The sequence below is a fragment of the Rhinolophus sinicus genome, chromosome 6 (genome assembly GCF_057876585.1).
Source record: "Rhinolophus sinicus isolate RSI-liver-muscle chromosome 6, RSI-T2T, whole genome shotgun sequence".
In the NCBI taxonomy this organism is placed as follows: Eukaryota; Metazoa; Chordata; class Mammalia; order Chiroptera; family Rhinolophidae; genus Rhinolophus; species Rhinolophus sinicus.
In genome coordinates this window covers 57,361,351-57,386,116 of record NC_142506.1, presented here as the reverse complement: position 1 = coordinate 57,386,116, position 24,766 = coordinate 57,361,351, and the positions used below count along the sequence as shown (strand labels likewise).

Here is a 24,766-nt window from a genome sequence, read left to right as displayed (position 1 = left end):
CTGGTTGTAGATCACACTTTAAGTAACAAGGGTTTATAGCAATGACTTTGAAATTGTACGTCCTGGCTTTGAACCCTAGTTCTTCAACTTACTAGATACGTGTCTGGATTGATTTCACCCTATGTGCACATTGTACCTTGAGGTATTAGCAACTGAAGTCACCACTTACAGCATTTTAACATTTTTAATTAACACCTAGTACATGAAGACAAACCTCTAAAAACTGATGGGTGAAACTGAAAAACAAATGGCATGATTTGGACATGCAGCTACAGATGTGCTTCTTTCATTTGAATGTACATAGTATTTATGAGAGTGTTTTTCCCCAGTGTGACGGCCACTAAAACTAAGTACATACATTTTTAAAAAGTACATTAAAAAAAAAGTTAGAACCAGACTTGCAGACCATTTTATCACAAAGGGTTAAATCAAGATTTTTTTTAAAGCATGCGTAATAACACTATTCTCATTATATGAATGTATAAATTAATAAAATAATGTTTTAGTGAAACAATTTTTGAACCATTAATAAATAAAATAGAATAATATGTTATTTACTTCATCTGTCCTTATAACATTTCTAATTTGTGTGTGTTTAAATTTACCTAATTGATATAAAAGTATATTTCTCTAATTTATATTCCAAATTGGGGGTATGTGCTCAAGATGACTTTGCTCATGAGGGGTAGAAGAAAAAAGTTTCGATTCTACTGCCATATGGCATAAGATAACTGTCTTTTGAAAAAACAAATTGAGGGCAGACATTAATAACTATAGCGACAGAAGAGGGTGAGGAGAAAGCCTTTCAGGGATACCTCTCCAACGCAGATAAGGGAGCTGATGCTCAAATTCCTTTCATGTTTCTCCTGTACATTTTTCTGATGCCATGACAGAGAGAGCAGAGAGAGGTGGGCTGAGGGACATCTGAACCCTGAGTGCCAAGAGGACACCAGAGGCAGGAAGCAGAGCAATGTCCTGAGGTTTATTAGGTGACATTCCTGATGACAGGGGCAGCTGACGGTTTGCACTTGTTTTGTGCGCTATCAGATTCGGATATTCGTGCATGCAAAAATGTTTATTAAGCACCTACTACATGCTTTAAAATGACTCTGAAAATGTCAACAAAGCACCCAAACTGCTTTTCAGACAAAGGTCCACTGACTGTATGAAGACAGCATTTAGCTCTCTCTCTCCAGTAAATAATACCTGCATTTCTTCCGCAAGGAGGATTAACTTAGTATGGCAGGCCACTGAGCCCCACTGTGGCTGGCTGGGGGCCAGCGCTTTGAAGTTGTTGCTTGCACAGACTAACCCTGTCAATTCCAAAGGTATAGGAAGTTGGAGTGTCCTTTGATGTCAGAACTGCTTTCAGAGACCATCTTATGTTGCGTCTCCTTTGAAGCAAATTGACCCAAGGCAAACTTTGCTAACATAAGGCCAATCATTTGACCTAGAAAGCCTAGAAAGAAAAATCCTTTGCCAAAAGGGAGTTGAAAATAGCTACAAGTGATCTGAACATCATGTTTACGGAAAGAGTTTCCAGAGAGATCAGTGGGAGTTGATCTGGTTTACCTAAAGGCAGAGGATTACTTGTTCGAAATGATTCTTTCTGGGAATTTACAGTTCAATGGAATGCATCTCACAGAATTCTCTGGGCACTGGCACGTTAAACAGCAGACATTTCTGGGAAGGGCCAGTTTATTGCCAAATGTACAACTATCCATAAACACAAAGTGTGTGGTTGGGATATTTTTAAAAGCCAGCTATAAAGGATTTGGAGAGGGAAGACATGGTCAAAGAAGCTGAAGGGTCAGTATCAGAGATTCCATGTTATCAAGTTTCTTCCCTGGTGTCAGGTTAATGGGAAACTGGAAACTGAACGCTGCTGCGTGTTACCCTCTTACACCTTAAAATGTTGCTTAAACACAGGCACATTTTTGAAATATTTGTTTGAATACCTGAACTCCAAGCCCTTGTTTTCCTGGCGGCTTGTCAGCCTTCGGATTGGCTGTTCTTCTGATCATAGCCAGAGCATCTGGACGTTTCTCAGGCGGTTGAAATGAAAAGAAACTTGTCAAGGTATTTTCTACTCCCAATACTCTTAAATTCATAGTTCAAAATATTTGTTAGTTTCAGGCATAATAGTTTTCTGAACTTGGTAATTATTTATAAATATCATATTGTTTTTTAAAGTTAATCTTGTCTTATTTATTTATTTATTCAACTTATTTAAATTAAAAAAACAAAACAAACAAAATTTTCCCCATTACCCACTTCCTGCCTCTGGCAACCACCAGTCTGTTCCCTGTACCTATGAACTTGGTTTATTTATTTTTTAGATTCCACCTACAGAAGAGGTCATATGGTATTTGTCTTTCTCTGTCTGACTTATTTTACTTAGCGTAATACACTTGCAGTCCATCCATGTTGTCACAAATGGCAAGATTTCATTCTTTTTTTATGGCTGAACAATACACACACACACACACACACACACACACACACACCCCTCACGACTTCTCTATCCATTCATCCATCAATGGACATTTACGTTGTTCCCATGTCTTAGCTATTGTAACTAATGCTGCAGTGAACATGGGGGTGCATATCGTTTTTGGTCAATGTTTTCATTTTCTTTGGATAAACACCCAGAAGTGGAATTGCTGGTTTATATGGTGATCTACTTTTAATTGTTTGAGACACCTCCGTACAGTTTTCCATAGTGGCTGCACCAATTTACAATCCCACCGACCGTCCACAAGCGTTCCCTTTTATCCACATCCTTACCAATACTTGTAATTTCTAGTCTTTTTAGTAATAGCCAGTCCAACAATTGCGATACCTCACTGCAGTTTTGATTTGCATTTCCCTGATGATTAATGATGCAGAACATCTTTTCTGGTACCTTTTGGCCATCTGTGTGTCTTTGGAAAAATCAGATGCTCAGCCATTTTTCAATCAGATTATTTGGGTTTTTTGCTGTTGAGTTGTGTGCGTTCTTTATGTATTTTGGACATTAGCCTCTTATCAGATACATGATTTGCAAATATTTTCCCCCATCCAATAGGATCCCTTTTCATTTTGTCTATGGTTTCTTTTGCTTTACTATTTATAAATATCACATTGGGTTTTTTTGTTTGTTTGGTTGGTTTTTTGTTTTTAAATATTTTTGTGTTCAGAATAATGATATCTTTACAAATGGAAAAAGAGCTTTTGGCCTAAGTTGGCAGGTTGAACTGGGGTTGGAGATCATAATAGCAGAGAGGTGACACTGCTGACCCATTACCACTGGACTATTTAAGTCACCAATCAGAGTCACCCATCATGGGTTCAGATTGGGACTCTCCTGGGTCCTCGGCTACAGATCCCTGAAATAATGACTGTGACACTTTAGGGAGCTCACCATTTTGGGTGGATTTGCTCGAATGTTAGGAGCAAGTTGGCATTTCATACCCCTTGCTTCATTTAAGACCGTTTCTAGGAGATAGTTGAGCTTTATAGAGTTACCCTAGTTACAACATGGCCCTGTTTGAGTTCCGTTCCCTCCATTCATTTCGAAGTGATAGCTGTGCTGCAATGGAGGGAAAGGCCTCCTAGTGAGTTTGAATTCTAGATCTACTAGCCAATCATAATAGGCATCACAGGGGAAATATGGGCTGCCTACTACATGGGCACGAATGAGAGGGAGCAAATCCCTACAGACATATATACACATATACATTGAGCAAACTGAAAAAGGAAAAAATTCAAGCTATAGTATGTGTTGGACAAGCCAATCTTAAGAAGCAAAGATTTTAGAAGTAAAATTTCCTGTGGTATTTTTATTGAATGGAAAGAGTTAAAAGTTCTACTTTTAGTCAACTTTTTTTTCCTAGAGCAAGAGAATGCTGAAGGTAGAGCAGTATAAAAATGTATGAAATTAGAACATTCAACATAATGGGACAGTGAATTTTAACATTTGAGTTTTCAGTGTTTTTATCAGATAACAGAATACACTCTGCTGCACATTGAAGATAACAGACAAAGCAGAAAGTATTCGAATAATTCTTATTTTCTCTCACAAAGAGGGAGAGAGTATCTAAATCTTCCTAAACATCAAGAGTGTTAATTTTTATCAGAATTAATGAAAATTTTAAGGTTTCTTTTCATGTTATTTTCGTGACAACGTTATCTGGAGTAACTTTATATTCAGTTGTTTGTGTGGGTTTTTGGGTTTTTTCCAATTTGAATGACTTTTAAGGTATTTCTTAGTTTATTTCATTTTTTACTTGTTTTTAACCTTGAAACATTTAAAATAAATACTTTTTTCTCAATTTTAACTTATTTAAAAATATATTTTACACTTTAAGTAATGTAGATTTTGTATTTCTGATTATGGTGTATTTTGGGAAAGGATGTTGGGATCCTTTCCGAGGGCAAGAATTTTTAAGTTAAGAATGAGAGAAGAAAAAACCCTCAAAATCTAAGTAAACTAGTAAATAAATTGCTGTTAAATCCCTTGAAAGCTGGTTACATTGTTTGCCTTGTCTGTTGAACTGATTAATGATAGGTAAATCTGTTTTCCCCCAATAAGTGCTTTCCCCAATTCCTAAAGACTCCTGTATAAAAGGCACTCTTCAAGAGATGTTCTCGTTAAAGGTGACAGAGTGCAAACAGTAGCAGTTGGGATGCTATCTCTGTTGTGATACTATTTTTCTTTCAAATGTAAGTTTTTCATTGGTTTATCATTTTTCCCCATGTGACTATTTTTCTCGTAGTCCTACCCACATATTATTACAACTGCATGAAATACATCTTGTTTGGGGCAAAGGCTACAAGAAATATATAAAAAATAAAATACCTATTACGTTAAAGACATGGGATAATGGGTAAAAATAATTTTTAAAAATTTCTTAACCTTGCTTCAGCAATATGTATCATGACATTCAAAGAGAGACAATTTTCATTTTTGACAATCTTGAAAGAAACTTTTTTTACACCTTTTCCCATTTGCTGTTTCAGAGCAGAAAGCTTAACAAAGAAAGTAATGAAAATTGTGTTCATTCCATGAGTTTAAATCATTTTGAGATCAGTCATAGCTGAGAGCTCTGCCTTTTTTGAGTTCTTTTGATGGCAGAAAATCAATGGAGTGGGAGTAGGAGTGGGTTGGGGAGAAGAAGATATCCAACAGAAGTGTTTTCATGCGGGATTTGCTTCCTTTTTTCAGGTCCCAAATGATGGAGAGATCAGGAAAACAGGGAAAGTATTAGAATTCTTCTGTGAAAGTAGTATGATTTCTTCTGTGAGAATTAAGATTTAGTAATCAAGGCAGAGATGGCTGATTCAAAGGAATCCATTGATATCAAGTCCAGAGCAAGAGCAGGAAACTGACACAGGGCTTTGCAGCTTAAGATAGACATTTCTGGAAACCTGGACAGGAGCCTGTAGGAGACAAAGGTTCACAATCAGTCTTGCTGGTGGCTGTTGCCATGGGTTGGGGTGTAGTCTCTCGCCCTGTCTATTGCTAAAGGAGAGTCATTCTTGCAAAGAAAATAAGTATTAGTAAGTTTCTTTACATAGTATACTTTGTATGATTCCAGTGAGTGGTTTTCCCAGAAATAACAAGTTTTGACGGCAAAATAAATTCTTAAATTGGCAACTTGGACATGGATTCTGTGTAATGCTGCTAACCGTGCTAAGAGTTCCAAATGTTGCATTACTGAAATACCTAATAATGCTCACCGGTGGTTTCCAGTGTTTGATATCTGCCATAGGCTATAATTATTTGTAAATTCTTTAAATAGTACAAATGCAAAGAGAAGACGTGAATGTGGCTATGGAATAGTGAAATCAGAAACTGATCTATACAATCTCAATTAGCAAAGCAATATTGACTTGAATAAGAAAACCAAAGTCAGAGCATGGAGACAAATAACTTTATTGTTAAAAAAGGAAATGAGCTTAAATGAAGCAAAGTGTACCCAAATGCCCAACTTGGAGATCATACCATCTATGCAAAAATAAAAGAAGTTTTTCTATACTAGAGTATTTGTCATGAATCAAAGATAAAAGACTCTCACTGTTTTGTGTGTTTTAAAATTTCATTTAAAAATGGTGACTTATATCTCAAATATTTGTGGTATTATTTTTTGATTTTAGAATGATTTCTGTTGGACACTAGGTTAATGTTCACTTCACGTAATGGTTTCTGTTATTAGATGTCTATATCAGGTACAGATCATTTTTACATGTTATTGAAATATCTTGTCACAATATATTTTATTGGTTGTTAATAATAATAAGCCATGTCTTTATTCATAAATATCTTGTGTTATAGAAAAACCTCTGACACTTTTAGTATAACCTTATCATGAAGCAATTATTCACTGTATATATAATTATTGTCACTCATTATTTAAAATCTTAAACAATGAAAAATACAGAATAACTTATGATACTGAGAATTCCTGAGGATTCCAGAGAAATTCCTGAGATTCAGAAGCACCACCTAAGACACTGGTTTGACCCAAAGATTAAGGACACAGGTAGAAAAATAAGCACCTAAGTAGGGATACGTTTCTTTCTTCTTCCTTCCTTCCTGGGAAGGAACAAGGATGCCTAAAGATAATAGAAGAATTTCAATATTTAAAGGATGGTCTCCATTTTTTCTGTAAAGGAGTGAACTCATAACTCTTGATTGTGATGTGCAAACGGCTGACCTAGGATGCCAGGGCTGGGTGGTTATGGTTTGGAACAAATGACCAGGGACAAGCCTAAGGAGACACCATCCAGAAAGCCAGTTGGAGCATATCAGGAAATTCTGGAAGACTTATTCACCACTTTTATAGGCCTGTCCCCCTTGGTGCTTTTTTGGTTTTCCTCTGTACTCATTCCAAGTAGTTAACTAAAGAACGGTCAACTTAGGAATCTAGTTCAACACATTTCAGTGTTAACTTGGCCTATATTTATTGTTTAAAAATAACTGATCATTTTTAAAGAATACTGAATACAAACTTTTGCCATTTTTCTCAACCTGTGAATTACCATTCCTTTGTGAAGGGATGCTGGGTCTATACCAGCATCAGCAGGTGCCCTTGTTCTGACGCCTTACACCAAGACAGAGGGAACAATGTACAATTTACCCTTTAAAAGAACATGATTTATAGGCAAATAGATAAATGGAACAAAGTAAAGAATCTAGAAGCAGGCCCACACATATCTGGTCAATTGCCTTTTCAGTAAAGATGCCCAGGCCATTAAATGGAGAAAGGTTAGAGTTTTTCAATATAAGATGCTGGGTTAACTGGATCACTTAGAAGAGAGGAGGAAATAACCTTGACAGCAAATACAAAAATTATCTAAAAATAGAGCATGGACCTAAATATTGTAAAACCTAAAACCAAAATTTTCAGAAGAAAACCGAAGATCTTCGTGACCTTAGGCTAGGCAAAGATTTCTTGGTCTGTTCAGCTGCTGTCACAAAATACCACTGACTGGGTGGCTTACAAACAACAGATTTTATTACAGTTCTGGAGGCTGCAAGTCGAGGATCAGGATGCGAGCAAGACCAGGTGAGAACCCGCTTCCAGGTCATAGACTTCTCATGTGTCCTCACGCGGAAGAGGAAACTAGGGCTCTGGAGCCTCTTTTATAAGAGCGCTAATCCCATTGATGAGGGCTCCACCCACATGACCTTTCACCTCCTAAATGCCCCACCTCCTAATATTATCTTGGACATTAGAATCTACCGTAATCTTAACATTTTTGGGAGGACACATTCAGATCATACCAATTTCTTAGGACAAAGAAAGCACTAGTCATAAGATAAAACATTTTGATAAATTGGACATCAAGATAATTATACATTTCTCTTAAAAAAATACCATTTTAAAAAAATGAAAAAGCAAGGCACAAAGTAAGACAAAATATTTGTAACACAATGTCTGACAAAGGGCTTGTATCTAGAATATTTAAAGAACTTATAATAATAAGACAAACAATTTTTTTAAATGGGCAGACTTGGAAAGACACTTCAATTATTTAAAAACCACAATGAGATACCACTTACAACCACCAGAATGGCTAAAATTTAAAAGACTGAGTATAACAAGTGTTGGAGAGAAAGCAGAAGAAGGGGAACGTTTCTGATGAGAGTATAAAATGGCGTAACTACTTACAAAACAGGCAGTTTCATAGTAAACATAAATATACCTTATTCCCAGCAATTCCATACCTACATACTTCCCCCAAAGAAATGGAAACATGTGCCCACAAAATGACTTGTTCATGAATGTTCATAGCAGCTTTATAATATAAAAAACCTGGAAACAACCTAAATGTCTGTTTAGGGGAATGGATAAACAAATTGTGGTGTAATCATTCCAGGGAATCCACACTCCTCCTCAATAAAAATGAACAAAAGACTGATATGTGCAACAGTATGGATGAATCTCACAGACATGTTGAATAAAAGAGACATAAAACAAAAGAGTACATACCATATGGTTCCATTTACAAAGTTCTAGAACACACAAAAGTAATCTGTGAATATAGACATTAGATCCCTGGTTACCTGATGTAGAGTACAGTGGGGAAACTGGCTGCAAAGGGATCCAAGAAAACCTTCTATGGTGATGGAAATATTATGTAGTTTGGGAGAGTGGTTACATGGATGTATCTATCCATTTGTCAAAACTCGTTGAACTGTATGCTTAAAATCTGTACATTTTATAAGTTATACTTCCATAAAGTTGTTTAAAAATAAGAGCATGATGTGATTTTTAAAAATATAATTAAAATACTGTTAGCTTCTAGTTTCATATATTTTTTTAAAGCACATTTGTCAGTTAAACTTGTGGGGAGTTGTTCTATATTTCTAGGATGCTTTGTTGAACTTTGTAGGAGGCGGTTCAATGAACCTGTCGTGAATAATTTAATTTTGCACTTAATAGTTCTGGTTAAATCCAGAAATAATGAGGTAGGCTCCATTCCCTCAGGGAAACATTTCTCAACATCTATAGCTTTCACTTTCATTTGAGTGTTTTATATTATTAAAATACGTAACAGTTTTGTTACATTTACTTTTCTATATTTTCAGCGGCTACAGTACTTGGTGTCTTTGTTAACTTACACATGCCTTAAAAACATGAGTTTGTTCATTTTGGATTTACTTTCAAAAAAAAAAATTCTGTATCTAATCTGAATCCTAAGAATGTGTCTTCTTCCATCTAAGTCTTAAATCTTCACAGTTAGTAGTACATTTTTCCTGTCATTTTTTTTCCTTCTGCTTTGTGTCTTGATCTCTTGCAGATGAATTGCTGCCATCTGAATTTCACTAGCTATGTTCTTTGAGAAAAAACATAAGCTTTCTGATTAAATCCTTTTATTTGTAAAGTTCTGGTCACTTTCTCAGGGGTTATAGCTTAGAGTATATGGAAGAAATTTTAACTACGGGGATATAAACATTGTTTTGAATGGAAAAAGTCTGCGCTAGCTGATGTATTATAAAATTTTAAGCCAATATCAGAATGTTTTTTTCAGAGGTGGTCAGGAGAATTATTTTCTTTAAACACTGAAGTCATACAGCAGGCTGTTGGGAAAAGAAACACAATTATTAAAGTATCAACTTTGTTTTTATGTGGCATACAGTGTTCTTTAAAAAGTGATTCTGTTGAAAAACAAATGGAAAATTCGTAATTTATAACTCTTGAAATCCTTCCTGCTGAATTTTTAGTTTCATAATAACAATAATAATTTTTTTCAATTAAAGAAATGCCTTGTGGTTTAAAACATTTTCAAATGCAACATCTCATATGACCTACATAACAGCTCACTGTGGTTAGCAGAGAAGGTATTGTTTCCATTTTTAATAGATAGTGTTTGAGGTTGCATTCAGGGTTTGGTTATATTACATGACTTTCATTCCCTTACATCTGTATATGTGAGCGCAGCTTTTTGACTAGTTTAAATTAAATGATCTAGTTAGTGTACTGGGTCCTGATCTGGTTTATCTAAGCGCCCAACTAACTTGAGTTAGTTTAACTTTTGTGATATTTAATCTTTACTGTTTCGGGAGAAAGGATTTAAATATCCTTTTAGAAAATAAATTGCAAATACCTTTTTAAGTAGCTTCTGTTTGAAATAACACTTTCTATGAGTATACTAGTTTACTTTCTTCAGTCGATTCCTACAAGGCCCTGAGAACACCAAAGTTCACAGAAATTATGTTTAATACAATCTTTCCATGTCAATGTGCTGTCTCCTGCAATTTTCAACCTGTTGATTTTAAGGAGCTGGGATGGGGGTGGGAGGGTGGGAATCAAGAAAACAGACTCTCAGATTCTAATGCTAAGAGGATGTTTAAAACAGTTTTAAAAGTTATTTGCTTTCAATATCTGCCTAAGAAAAATAGAACATGTCCTCTTAGTTGAATTTAATCTGTGATTTCCAAGGTGGTGAACTGGTTAAGAGTAAGGAAATGAGTGATTCAGAGTATTTATGGGTATTGAATCCCAACTTTTATGTTGATCAGGTAGTCAGAATAAAATCTTTATTGTAATTGTGTCCTCACTGCAAAGGGTGAGGGTCTTATTTTACATTGTCTGGTGTAAAGGAATGAGATAATTGACTAGAGCGAGAGGAAATTTAATCTTAAGTAGTCCTATATAGAGCTATCTGTTAATTTAATCCAGTTCTACCAAAAATAATGAAATGTTTTAAATACCCCCCAAAAGGTTTCTGGCTTCAAGAGTTCAAATAATTTTACTATAAAGTTTAAAAAAGGTATAATACATACTGTATAATCAGGCAAATTAGTAAGATTAATTAAAGCAAGTTGTATTCAGGTAGTTTAGTTCTTAAAATCTTAACAGGTTTCCGTGTTGGATAGTGTACATTTCCTTATAAATATTAACCCTTAGAATTGAAATTGGTACAGTGGTTAAGAGTTTGGGCTTTGGATTCAGACTGCATAGGTTTAAATGTCATTTTAGCTGCTTTCTCATTGTGTAACTTGGGATAACTTTTGTAAGCCTTTGTTTTCTTGTTGATAAAATGACAAAAATCATAGTACTTGCCTCTTCATGTAAATGAGCATTAAATGAGGTAATATATGTGCAGCATTATTTAGGTTATAAATATAAACTCATGTGATGCAGTTAATTTGGATTGTCTATATCAGTAGATGAGAAAATATAGTTGGTGAGTAGTTTTGACTTCACTGCAACCTTAATTTGTTGGTTTTCAGTGCTTCCATTTTCTTTCTTCTGTTGGAGATCCTACTGAGTGATAACTTCATCAGAATGTGGAAAATTAATGTCCCTCAACAAATTTGTAAACTGGATGGTATATAACTGTTTAGTCTGAAAGGCTGAAGCTTGGCCGTAGTGATGCTTTAAATCAAAACAGCAACAACCAAAATAATCCAGAACGTACTTCAAAAAAATTGAGAAGGTGTGGAGATTTCTCATATACCCCCCGCCCCCGCACACACAGCCTTCCCGACTGTCAACACCCCCACCGGAGTGGGACATTTATTACAATCGACCCTACATTGACTTGGCATCACCACCCCAAGTCCATAGTTCACCTCAGGGTTCTCTCTTGGTGGTGTACATTCTGTGGATTTGGGCGACCGTATAATGACATTTGTTTATCGTTGTAATAGCACACAGAGTATATTCACTGCCCTAAAAACACCTGTGTGCTCATCTATTCCTCTTCCCTCACCCCTGGGTCCCTGGCAACCACTGAACTTTTTACTGTCTTCATAGTTCGCCGTTTCCAACATGTCGTATAGTTGAAACTGTACAGTATGTAGCCTTTTGAGATTAGCTTCTTTCACTTAGTCATATGCTTTTAAGGTTCCTCCATGTCTCCTCATGGCCTGATAGCTCATTTCTTTTTAGCTCTGAAGAATTTTCCATTGTCTGCATGTACCATAGTTTATGTATCCACTCATATACTGAAATCGTGGTTCCTTCTGGAACATACTTTTAATGCAGGCTAATAAGTCACCTGAAAAATTAAAACTAGATCAATATGAAAATAGTGAACTGTGATCTCAATTGATTACTTATGATCCCAATTAAATTAACTATGATCTCACTATAGATAAGCTATAATCTCAGCTAATATTATATAAATGGAGTGATGCGTGGGAGCTAAACTCAGGTGCTTTGTCTGGAAATCTAGGCAGTCGTTCAAAGGAGGTGTAGGACCAAGAGAGATTTGTATTTGTTTTGTTGTTATTTTTTAAATAAGAGCATATTTGTAAACTGCTAGGAGTGATCCAGTAGAGGGGGAGAATTTTATGAGAAGATGAGACTAGACAGTGTTCTGTAGTAGATGAGAGTGAATGGCATCTAATACACAAGGGTAGGACTTAGCCTTAGAAGTGAGAACAAATTGTTTCTAGAAACAGGCAAGATGGCAGAAAACTCATCTGCATGCAGATGCTGGTGGGGCGTAGCTGTGGTGGTGAGCAGTTGTGTGCGCTCTCTTCCGATAGCTTGTGTATTCTTTGTGAAATGGAAACCCAGGTCATTAGCCTAAGCTGAGGATAGAGAAGGATTTGTCAGAGGTTTGAAGAGCCAGGAAAAGGCATGGAATAGGCATCTAAAAGAAAAGGTATTAACAGCAACTAGAGACAAAAGATGGGTTTCCTACCAAGAATGAAAATTAAGACTGACAGCAGACGTCTTAACAGATGCCAGAAGGCTGGGGAATCATATCTTCAAAGTACAGAGGGAAATAATTTAAGAGTAAGAGTGAAAAGAAGACATTTTGGGACCTACAGAGACTAAGGATGTACACTATTCATAGATTGTTGCAGAAAGAGCTACAAAAGCATATGCTTCAACTAGAGGAAAATTGAACCCAGATGCAAGAAACAATTTGAGCAAAGAAATGAGTAAATACTTCCATATATCTACACAAGCATTCATTGTATAAAGTAAATATTAAAATGTGAAGTTATGTATTTCATGTATCTACTCACATAGTAATGGGAAGAATTTGGGACACATGTTTTAAGATAAATTGTTTAAGTTGTTGTGTTTTCCCCTTTAGGATGAGTGAGAAAACCAGAAGCTCTACAAACTGTTTTTATATAGCTCACGTTGTTTAAGCTGCCTTTGTGATTACTGTTTAGAAATTTTAGGTGTCATGTGACTTTAATCTCTGAAATTGCAAGGTAAAATTAGAAGGTACCAGAGATATTTGACATGACCTTCCAAATATACTGAACATTATCACTCTAAATCCTTGACTTATCAGATACTAAAGATTCCCAGGCCCTGAGGTGTTTGCTCAGGGGCTGGAGGAGAGCTCGCCTATCATTAGAGGACTTGAGTTTGGGCCGTCGCTCAGAAAGCTATAGGAAAGTGAATAAACATCGAATTTGTGCTTAAATACATTAGTATCCTCTCTGCTTCAGTGTTTATGTTCAGATCAAATAAAACCCAGCATGTGCTGTGTACTCCTACAATTCAGATCCCTTTTATAGAAACGAAAAGTCGTCTGCTTGTTCCTTTCCCTAGTCAGGAAGGATGAAGCTAGTAGGTGTTGGACAATAGCTGAAAAAAGTCTCATGTCCTTTATGTAAAGGCTTAGATATCTGCGGCAATCACTTGAAAATCATTTGATTGCCTCTCAATGTGAGGTTTTTAATCTATGTTATTTTTCCAAAACTAAAAAGTAATCTCCAAGATGGAAGTCTGAATTATTTGGTAGATGGAAATATGTTTGTGTGAGCTTCCTAAACCTCTGCTCTTCAGTCATCATCAGCCTAAGATCTATTACATCATGACAAGTCATTACTAAGCCATTTGTTCTGAACTGTACGAATGATGCTGCTTATATACCAACATATTTATAGACTTTTTCAGTGTCATTTAACACATTACCGTTCTTGATGTTCAAAAGAGGCTAAAAGTTCATTTCTGAAACATTTTCTCTTAATATACTTTACATTAAATTTGGAAAGGATAGTTTATCTTTAGCTTATTTAGGGACTTGTATTTTGCCTAATAAAGTGATTTCTAGTCACTTGATTATATTATTGCAGTATTTTACCTTTTTAAACTATATTTTATGGTGTTACTAGAAAAACAAAATATTCTCATGCTGCATATGATGCTTGCTGGTAAATGCAAGTCAGATAATTTATCTGGAGACTAATTTTATTGGCTTTTTAGATAAATATTTTAATATTAATATATCTTAAAATAAAAAAGAATTAAGCTGTCATAAACCCTTTTAGGAACAAGTTGGAGCATAAAAATGCAAAACGAAGATGGATTATGACATATTAAGTGTTCTGTTGGGTTAACATTTTATTTTACAAGTCGTTAAATAATTTCAAAACTATTTCTCCCCTCAGTGTTAATACTAAATCAAGCTAGTCTGAGATACATATTAGTAATGCTCAGAATGGAAACTATACACCTGTGGTAGAAAACTATGCCATGGTAAATATGTTTATACAGCTGTGTGCTAATGTTAGTTATTACAGAGTACGGTTATGGAATCATGTAATGAGTCTCATTCTCAAACAACCATTAACGTTGGCTTAGAAATGGCTAATTAAAGAATAACTTCATTTTTCAGATGCAGACTGTATAAGCAATACATAGGATTGCCGTAGCTATCTGCAAACTCCAAATGCATAAATTTGATCATAAGTATATGTTGGCTAATTTCTGAGGAAATAGAGAGTTCTTCTGGTGAGATTGTTTCTTATTTATAATTTATGCTTTCATTGCATATAATGCCTACTCTTAGTACCAGACTGAGTTTCCATTAAATTTTATTGCACTTACATGGACTCTTCTGTCATACTTTAATAAAATTATAAAATTACTTAATTGGGTCTGTGTGAAAGCTTCCTTTATCATTAATAATTCCATTTATTCCATGGGGTTATTAGTTTTGGATAATTTGTATGACTTCATTCAGATTTGTACTAGAATATGAATAAATATTATTCAAAAATTAAGTCAGCATGAGTGAAAGCAAATTTTAAAATGTCCTCATAGGACTTTCAGAAGTAAAAAAATAGCTCATTCAAAAGAATGAATAAAATGTTACCATTAAACATGTATTACTATAATGTTATCTATAAAAGTTTTATCTGAAAAATTTAACAGGCAGTAAGTTTTCAACCTTTTGTCTAGCTTTTGAGCACCTATTGTGTGCTCTGTTAAACTCCAGAAACATCAAGATGGAAGGCTTATTTCTTGCCCTCGGATATTTTCGTTTCCTTCTATCTGGAGAGAATACTAAACTTCAATTTGTAATTACCAGCAATTACTTTTGTAAAAACCTGCCTCATGAGAGGAAGAGACTACAAGTCTAGTCAGCATATACATGGTAGCATCTTTATTATACCCTTAACTTTATTTAGAACTTTCTAGAATGGATTCTAAGTTGTAAGAGAGCCAGGAAGGAGAATATAGAGATTCACTGTACATCCATTTCTACTCCTGGAAAAAGCCAGGTTGAAGCGCTTTGGGGCTCAGTAGTTTTGGCTTGTTGAATTTAACTTCTGAAGTGGGTATAGAGTCACGGGGTGTTTGGAGTTGATCTGAGGTTAATTAGGGAAGGCTTTGACCTCAGTTTTTTCCATAGCACTAAGCATGGTGACTAAGCATAGGTACTTCGCAAATATTTATTGAATTAATGAATGAGTAAGTAAGGATTGATAAACTAGTACTGGCAGGTAAGGAGAGCCTTTTAGCAGAGAGAGAACTGAAGTGGCAAGAACTGTGGAAAGGCGTGCTAGGTTGGACGAGAGGAGGTCAGGATAAACGAGGACTCTAATTAACAGAGGGACTTACATGCTGAACTAAGTAGTCAAAGCTTTCCTATGAGAGGCCTTGGTTATGACGTGAATTTCTGCTCTGAGGAGGATTAGTTTAACTCTGTAGGATGGATAGTAAAAAGGGAAAGAAGCCAGAGCATTAGATCTCAAAGTGTGCTTCCTCAAGCTAGCAGCTGCTGCATCCTCTGGTAGCTTGTTGGAAATGCAAATACTAGGGCTATACCCCAGAACGACTGAATCAGACAGAATCTGTGCGGAATGGGGAAGGGAGAGACCCAGCAACCGGTGTCGTAATGGGTCTTCCAGGGGGATGATGCTGGTATAGGCAGAATCATCAGGTAATTCCTGGAGGGTAAGGTCATTTCCAACTATAAATGAATGATTTAAAGAGTTGATGATTTAGTATAGCAGTGCCAAAAAAATTATTGAATGTACAGGTTTTAGAAGAAATAGAGATGTTTGTACTTGGGTGGAGTAACCTGTCTTGCAGCTTTGCAGCTAGAAGGACACTTACCAGTTTACCCAGAAGTAACTGGAGACTTACTATTTGTAAACTACAGTTTCAATGTGTTATGTTACAGTGTTATTCTTTGTGTTATTCTAGCCAAACCAGAATGATACAATTTCATTTGATGTGTTTATTTTCCTAGAAGATAAAATTATAAATCAAAGTAGTTGTGTTACGGACAGATAATTAAGTCAAAGGTACTTGGATATTCTTAAGCATTATTTATTTTGTAATCAATAACCTAATGATTTTACTTTCTCCATACCAAGAATATTCAATGTAAAATAAATATTAGGTTGGTGCACAAGTAATTACAGTTTAAAAGGTTAAAAATAATTTCAAAAACCGCAATTACTTGTGTACCTACCTAATAGAAGCCTCTTCCAAAATCAAAGACCATTTTCTCTCCTAATCAGTGCTGAAGACCTCTGAAGAATTTTAATTCTTTAACCTATTTTCTCTCTCTCTCTCTCTCTCTCTCTCTCTCTCTCTCTCTCTCTCTCTCTCTCTCTCTCTCTTTTGTGTGTGAGATTTCCTGGGTATTGTTACTCTGTCTTTGTGATGTTAATATACTACACTTAGCAGATGTATCCTGGTGGCTTCACGAGGTGGTTGGGTATACACCATTCTTCCTTGTAGTGTACACCGCCTACAGTGCAGCTTTTTGGGATGTGTTACTTCTGAGAATGATGTGGACTAAATGGATTTGCTTGCTTTCATTCATGTTAACTTCAGTTTCTGATTCAAGATAAACTTAGAATTATGTCACCAAGAATACATTGACGGTAGAGAACAAAGGAAGTCAGAAAGAGATAGGCCAGGCACTGTGTTTAGTGTTTTATACCTATTAGCTCACTTGTTTTCTTAAAATTATAAGTGTTTCGATCTCATTATGGATTATACAGGAAACTGTCACATTCATGTGGCTGACAATGACATTATGGATATTTTTAATTCAAGCAAATAAAATACATGCCACTCTGATTGTTTATGAATGTGTTAATTGTGATTCAGGATTCCATTAACATGTTTCATATATGCACATTTACTTGCACTTAACTTGTGAAGGTTATTTATCCAAACCTCTTCTGTATCAGGCAGCATGCTGGACACAGATACAGATGAGGGATGCAGGAACTTTCTGGTCCGCGTGGCACCATAGGTCTTGTTTCAACACCATCCTCCACATGGCAATGCCAGAATGTGAAAGAGAAAACTAAAACGGCATAGCAAGCTTGAAAATCAAGACAAACATTTTAAAGACCATAAAGTGATTAGGAATAGAAAGTTGTAAGTGTAGGATGGGAACTGTGAGCCGGCCAAGCTCCTGGGCAGGAGCACGAAGTTGTTCAGCTGCTCCATAGCTGTATCACAGGAGAAGGGCCTGGAGCCGGGCTGTTGGCTTGAAGGAAGGAGTGAAAGTGAGGGGAACCCTTCCCCCAGCCTGATTTCCATCACTGTTACTGGAAGCTAAAACATTGCCAGCTCTCTGCCAACTTGTTGGAGCCATGGTGTTATTGGAAGCTGTGAATCAAGGGGAGAAAGTAGGATAAAAATATAGTCTAGTGACCAGACACTGAGTCAGGTTTTCTGGTGGCTCTGTAATAATCTTAATATCACCATAATGCTGATGTTTTAAAATGTTATTATCTGGACTGTCACAGAGCTAATAGGTGTACAAAATCATGCTAGGAGAGGGAGCAAGTGCAGGCTTCCACAAAAACAATTTGCAGGAGGGGGTAAGAAAGAAAAACCAGATCAAAACAACAAAAAACAATACCCCCCATTAAAAAAGAGCCTGCAGGGGGTGGCTGGATGGCTCAGTTGGTTAGAGCATGAGCTCTCAACAATAAGGTTGTCGGTTTAATTCCCACATGGGGTGGTGGGCTGCACCCCCTGCAACTAAAAATTGAAAATGGCAACTGGATTTAGAGCTGAGCTGCGCCCCCCACAACTAGATTGAAGGATAACGACTTGGAGCTGATGGGCCCTGGAGAAACATACTGTTCCCCAATAAAATTTATTTTTTTTTAAAAAGAGCCTGAAAATCTAATTACCAAAGCACATGTTAAAGAAGACAAAAAGGAAAAAGGAACATGAATTCATTACTGTACAACTCTCTGACAAAGATTATAAAATAAGTAGCTTTGGGATGCTGAAAAAGCAGGGGAATAATACCCCAAATTTTCTAGAATTGACGAAAGATACTCATCAGATTAAAAGTGCACTCCAGGTACTAAACTGTAAATAAAGGTAAATCCACACCTAGAAATATTGCAGTAGACCAACACTAAACATAAAGAGAAAATAGTAAAAGGATCGGGGGAAAAAGACTTTACTTAAAGGAATGACATGAAACCTATAATGGACTTCTCATTGGCAACATAGATGCCAAAAGACAGTGAAGTAATAACTTCAAAGTGGTGAGAAAAGTAGTGGTGCATAGAATTTTATACCCTGCTAAACTTTATTCTAGGATGAGAGCAAAATTAAGAAAATGTCAAATATATAAAAGTGTTTGCCATTCACATAACCTCCCCAGAAGAAATACTAAAAAATGCATTCAAGAAGAACAAAAGTTATTCCAGAGGGAGAAATTAGAAAATAATCCTGAAATGGATTAAATATGTCAGAGAGATATAGGAGTCATTTGTCTTTGAGAGTGTGTGAACATGATATGTTAAACAATAGCATTAATTTACTCCAATTACAAAAATACAGGCTCTTAAGACTCTGCAAATATCCAACACAGTGTAGACACTAGTTCTTTGGTAATCAAAAGAGAGAGAATGAGTTCTGTAATCCAGAGCAGTCTAAAAAGAGAAAAGGAAATTTAGCTGTATGTACCTTGAAGAAATAGGTAGGATACAGCTTTGCCAATCTCATAGGAGGTTGAGCAGTGGAAAGGAATAGTGTGAGCAAATTACATGTAAGTAATGAAGTTCAAGACTCAGTTGAGGGTAGTTTGGCCAAACTCGAGGATTTATGTAAGAGAGTGGGACATTCTTTTGAACCTTTTGGAACCCTCTGGTAGGCATGGGGCTATCTCTGTATTGAGAGAAATGAGATGGCATCCTCTTTAGCTGCCTTTTTTTCTAGGCAAACTCTAGTAATTTGTCTTCTATAAATGAGCAATATACACTCCTTTAAGAGTTAAGAGTTAGGGCTTAATATTTAAGAGTTAATTGATTTAGGGCTTTCTTGTTTTGGTAAATGTTTATGTTCCCAAGTTGTGTTCTCTTTTTTCCTGACGATTAGTTTAGGTAATTTGAAAGTTTCCATCTCCTTGTGTTATTTTAACTGTTCATGAAAACCTGTTTTTCACTTTGTCCCTTAATTGATCCGTAGACTGAATAAGGTATTAGGATAAAGTAAGGGTATCAGAGTATTTTCTCTAAACCCAAATCTGTTGCTCTTTCCACTTTGAATTGTCTAGGAGACAAAGATATCTTTGCAACAAAGGGATTGGGAGAACTTGGATTTACTCTGCTTTGAGTATAAGACTGTGTAGAGCAAGGTTAAGGAACTCTTAAAAGGAGGAATGCCTATATCTGGTGCCTTTTTAGCTCTTTTATGGATGGAAGAGATTATTTTAATGAGGGGGTGAGGTGGTGGGTGCCAGCTCCAAAGATTAACAAAGAATGTGTGTATAGTGGCTGCAACCAGCGCTCAGATGACCCTTGTGCGTAGGCCAGAGGAAGCTGAGTCTTGTCTCTCGAATTCCCAGCAGTCCCTTGTTTTTCATAAGCTCTTACTAGTGTGCTTTGACCAAGTTCCTGTGTGTCCAGAGTTATAATAGCTGTTACGGGGTTATAAGAAAGAACTAAGCTGAAATCTCAAGAACTGCAGCGTCTAAGAGTGCTTAATCATATTTTTGCAATAACTCTGTAGGTACGTGTAATGTTGCAATTTTCTCAATTTGTGTTTTTTTCTCCCAATAAATTGTTGTAAAAGCCAAGATGACTCCTCTGTATGTATTAGATTACAGCATAGAACACTTAAATTTACTTCTGCCTTACCTATTTTCAGTGTTATGTTTTGTTCTCTCCCTTCAGTTTCCTAGTCTCCCCGCAGATTGCCTTAGTTTCTGTCTTGCTTCTTTTCTTTTCCATTATTTGACATGTATGTCTTAAATTTATCATGTTGATACTATGGCTGTTTTCCATTTCCCATATTCCTTTTACCATTTGCCTCTGTTACTTCCTTTCCTCGTCTTCTCCTCTTTTATCCTCAATTGCCTTAGTTTCCTCAGATGTTGAAATCTTTTTCTACAGGGATTTTAAAAACTAATTATAGGGAGTTGATGCACATATTAATCAAATTGCTCCTTTTAACTTTGATGTATTCTCAGGGCTTCTCAGACAACAAAAAAGTAAAAGTCAATCACACTATATTCATAAGCTTCAGTAAACTTTTGTTGAACTTATTTGGTTATTTTAGGTTTCACTAAAGAATGTGAACTAGAAAAAATGGAGTGATAAGCTAGTGCTTTCATGTCTGAGTATTGACATATGAGGTAGTGGGAGCAAGAAGGGAGCCACCATATGCAGTGATGTGATCTTGAGATATGAGACAATTTGCAGGACTCTCAACCTGCATGACTGTTTTTTATAGCAGGAATGTTTTATAAAACTACTTTAATAAAACTTTTCAACTGTACTTTAAAGTTTGGGAATAAAGTTAAAAATAGTGATTGGAACTTAGTACATTAAAAAGATTTATTTTGATGTTGTGAAAAGTATCACCCCCACCCTATGTTCTTGGGTCTTGGTCGTCACCGGTATGCTCTTAAAAGGTTTACCAATGAAATGGTTAGAAATGAAATATAAAATTAAGACAATCACTTTATAAAATATTAAAGAATGAAGCAATTAAGTTAATGGATTAAGTTTATTTTTCACAGATAAAATAATTAGCTTTCATATATCAAAATATTAGCTTATATGTGTGAGTATAGAGTGGAGATATTACTATTAGACCCATATTATCCAAATATGAATTTCCAAGTTACTTTATTTTAAAAAGAAGTTGGTTCATAAAATATATTGCTCAAACTATATTTTATTTGCTTAGCAATAAGATGTAGCACTTGTAGGTTTCCTTTCCTTCTTTCCCTCTGCTTTTACTATTTAACCTTTTGTCATAGAGAAAAAGTTGCAAGGCATTAGCATAAACATTCAGTAAAAGAGTAGATGAAAAATAGGAGCCTCTTACTAGCATTCTCCTTTGGGATAACTTTTATAAAATTTGAGATTTAAACACCCCTTGTTTCTGTATAATTGGAACATCCCAGAGCCAAGTGAGGTAACTTGTTTTATTCCCAAATTTGTACTTGAAAGTGGGAGTAGTTCATTTCTTAAAAATACACTCTAAGCAAAAAAACAAAGGTTAAGGCCCGGTGTATAAATAATACTGTTATATATTTCTCTTCCCCAATACAGTATGGGCTTATTCTGGTATCAGGTGATCTGAAGGAAATCATTAAATAAAATCTTTGACACTATCAAATTCCTTGTTCCTCTTTTTGAAGTTATTCTTGATCGAAGGACCAGGATTTACGTTTTCAAAAGGAACTTTTTAAAAATAAAAACTCTTTTAGGGAGACTTGTGCAACTCCACAGATGAACTTTCCAAGTATCGTACCAGAATCCAGAAATAAATGTATATTACTATATACAAATGTAGTTGCCTTTCAAAATATATCACACCAATGGGATATTAGTTTTATGCTTTGAAGTTGGGATCAGAAAAATTTTCCTTTTTTCCCGTGGGCTGGTGAGGTCTGTACATTATTATTACTTTAGATTCAGGGGATTTTTTTTGACCAGCTCAAGGGGCTTTGCTGTCAGACACGATGACGTGGACACCAGGACCTTGCCTCCTTTTTCAGTCCTCTCACCTCAGCCCCCCACCCCCTTTTTTTTTTCACTTGCTCGCTTAAAAAGGATACAGAGTTATTTATCACTGTGAGAATAAGACTGTAAACACCATCCCCCTCTTAGTAGATATGCTGAGAGATCTAGTAAAATCTAGTGTTGACAGTGTCAAAAATGTATGTAAGAAAATTAAGATCATAGTAGCAAAGACGGAGCATCTTCCCTGGGCTCCTGGCTTCATAAAACCTGAGGTCAGCTCAGCAGTTGTCCTGGACATGGTCTTTGAGTTTCAGTTGTCCGTGTATTAGTATCGACAGTAACCATTGTTGCCAATACAATCAGAGATTAGGAAAAGCAGTTATTTACCAAAGTGATGCTTCTTTGATCTATGTGAAAGGTACGTTTGAGCTTTCTGCAAGATTGGGAATTATTTCAGAGGTCCCTGACAGTTCTACTTGTGTCTGCATAGGGGGTCTGAGCTTGCGCCTTGATGCTGGATTTGACTCCTTGCAAAGCCAGCAGGGTGTGGATGCATGTTATTACTAAGGCATTCCACTTGGCAGAGGAAGGAATGAACACTGCATTGCCTAATACCCCATAGGGATGACCGAGGGGAGTGTAGAATGTTCCTTTGCTGGACTGAGGGCCGTGTCAACTGTGGACCGTGTTGAAGAATGTGGCTTGGGGCTATTAAGTAGAGTGCATGCTTAGGAATTCTTGGTTGCTGACTGTATACCCAGGAAAGCAGACTGTTGGGTGACTAAACAAAGCAGATGCTTTAACTTAGGAACAAAACAAAGAACTTAACCAGTTTCATTTCTCCAACTCCTCAATGTATTTTTTCATCCTTCTCCTATAAGGATAAGGCACTTTCAGCGACAGACCTTTGCAATGTCTAAACACTGAATATTACTAATAGCATTGTGATACAAATCTCTTTTCGGTTTCTTCTTAAGGCAGAGGTCCTCTTGGTGACATTGGAAATCTGATTCAGCGACCTGCTTAATAAATTATTGTGTGAGCTTATTTTGTTGTTGTTGCTTTGTAATCAAAGTAACCAAACGCCCTTCTATCTCCTTTGTTGTTCCTTTGCAAAAGCAGTGCTTTGAACTAATGCTGCTACATATTAGTCATGGTAATTTTCATTATATAGTTTTGTATAAAAAAATAATTCCTTTGTATAAAAGAATAGAAATGTTTACATTCACTTTAAATGATTCCCCGCCCCCCCTACATTTTTGTTTTGACATCTTAAGTCGTCTCACTGCCTGGAACAGGTTAGCAAAGAAAGTAAGAAAGTTGTGAATGTTTCTCCTCTGAAGATGTTGAAGGTTAAGGATGCCTCAAACGGCTGCTGCAGGTTTGCAGGTTTTCTGTAGCCCCAGTTACAGCGTTCTGCATCTTTGGGGATGCCAGAATCTACTAGCACACATCACGGCACACACAGTGGCTTGGTGTGGACCTCGGCACCGCTGCTTTCTCATGTCGGCACTTCCCAACAGTGCCCCTGAAGCCTTTACCAGTCCGTACCCAGGAGGTCTGTTCTGTCTGACAGTCCAGAAAGGTCTACTATTCAGGGTTGACAATGACTAACGTGAACTTGCCTACGCTTTCAGCACTGGGGTTTGCCGTGAATGAAGCAAAGGTGCCTTGTTTTCTTGGGCCGCCAGATCGGAGAACAAACCAATCATTGTGATGGTTTTTGTTTCAATGTTTTTGAAGTGGATTTTGCTGAGCTTTGTGACATGCTGTCTCTAAAGATGTTAAGACAAACTTTTACCTTCTATGACCTAATTCGGGGTTTCTAATGGACTTCATTTATAAATACATTCTTTCAGCCAGGCCTATGTTTTGAGTCTAACAACACTGCTATGTGGGGGGATATTTTCAAAGATTTTACTGAGAGGACTATGTAAAATATTCTAGTCTATATCTCACATTCTGAATTTCTGATACAAATATCCCTACTCCTTTCTCATTTGTTACATTATTTCTTATCTTTTAACAGCCATCTCGCAGAATTTTATTTCCTACACACAGCGTTCTGGAGCCAGACATAGCCTGAGTTTCATAATGTTGAACGGCTTGAACTTCTGAATAACTAGTAAATGTGTTTTCCACGTATGAGACAACTCCTGCTGCATTTGTGAAATACCTAACTCTAATAATGTCTTCTATCTAAGAGTTTGGGTAATTCAAGGTTCTTTCCTTGCCAAAAATAATATTACCGCATATTATAAAAAGTATAAATAAATAAAATAGGATTAGAATGTTCATTTACTTGCTTCCATATAACTTCATTTTATATCAGAAAATGTGATGTATCACAGTGTGACTTAATTTAATCTAAATCTTTAGCAATGATGACAGGTGTTTCTATGTAAGTGACACATATTTTCCTGTAAAGTCTGAGTTTTGGAAAATTAACTTGCAGGTCTATTTTTATTTCATGACATAAAGAAATTCGGGGTCACTTTCTCCATAAATATTAGAAAATTTGACTTACAGAAAATTTCAACTTACCGGTCATAATTAACATATGCATACCACATTCATTCAGATTAGTTTAAGGTTTGGTAACAA

At 36.1% G+C, this 24,766-nt stretch overlaps 1 protein-coding gene across 10 annotated transcripts in view; it reads left to right on the top strand.

Moving 5' to 3' along the window:
• The window catches only part of DISP1 (dispatched RND transporter family member 1), a 163,137-nt gene that overhangs the window by 65,480 nt on the left and 72,891 nt on the right, over nucleotides 1-24,766 (top strand). The gene's annotated exons all lie outside the window — the stretch shown is intronic.